We start from the raw sequence: 1,254 nt of genomic DNA on the forward strand, positions 1-1,254 counted from the left end.
GGTAACATAACTGCATAGATATACTGTATGTATGAAGGATCTGGCTTAAAATACATTAGAAGCCACATCATTTTAATATACTAACAAGAAATTATTAGTATAATAATTTCTGTATAATAATTTCTGTGGTTATGAAAACCATATTTTAACCAATGCTGGTTGTAATTGTGCCCAAGTGATACACTTGACATCTTGTGCCAATTTGTATTTATGTGTCTTTGTAACTGTATTGCCTTAGTATTTATTGCCAGTATTGTCTAGTTCTCCTAAAGAGGAGCTTGTGCACTTTAGCATAATGTACGATGATCTGTCCAATAGATGTTCTTAGTTAGATGTTTTAAGAAATCGATCGTTGTCTGAATGTGTCCCAGTTTGAGAGTTGCTTAATAGCTGAAATCATTAGTAGTGCTAATCTACTAATGCTAATCTTACTACCTGTATCCTTTTTTAATGGAAGGGGGAAGGAATGCTAATTTTGTCCGATTTGGGTGTCATTTATGTCCCTTTTTAGGATTGACAAGCTGTGTGTTTTAAGCTCTTATAATCAAAACAAACACATCAACATCTCACTGCGGTAGTCTTGAAATGCTAGCTGTGACATTTTCTCCGCTGCTGCTACAAACCTGCTCTCTTTGCACGTGCATGAACGCCTTGCCTTCCGAGGTTGTGAAATACAATCCCAAATATATAGTCTATATAGTGCAAATGTGTTAGTTTTAGTGTGCAAAATTGATATCTTAGCTTCAAATATAGTACTCTGTTGCTAGCTTGCTCGCTGTGCTATCATTACTAGACGTATTTATCTGCTAAGCAAGCATGTTCGATGTGGCTAGAAGTTGTGCTTTTGTGACAATAATCTCTTTCGCTCTGTCTCTTGCTTGCATTGTCTTCTGCAGCTTTAATATTACTGTGTAGATCCTCTGCATGCCTCTGTATAAGCATATTGGACGTCTCTATGTCTCCTTCGTGACATTATCTCTATCGTGCTCTCTTCTTTCTAAGTCTTTCTCTTGAGCTTTGTCCCGTAGCAACCGCCAGACCTTTAAGAGCAGTGTTTTTTCCTATGTTTCATGGCTACCTACCATGTCCATCAGTTTGTCATAGGAGCGATGTTTCATGAGCCCATCAAAACAGGGTAACACCATGACTGGGTGTATTCAGTTTGTTTTCTTTCTCACCCAACATTAAAAGAAATGTGATTCTTTGAGTAACTGAAGTTCAGAAGAACTTCAAAAACTAGTGTGTGGAAATGAT

Source organism: Xyrauchen texanus, chromosome 41 (assembly GCF_025860055.1).
Source record: "Xyrauchen texanus isolate HMW12.3.18 chromosome 41, RBS_HiC_50CHRs, whole genome shotgun sequence".
NCBI classification, from domain to species: Eukaryota; Metazoa; Chordata; class Actinopteri; order Cypriniformes; family Catostomidae; genus Xyrauchen; species Xyrauchen texanus.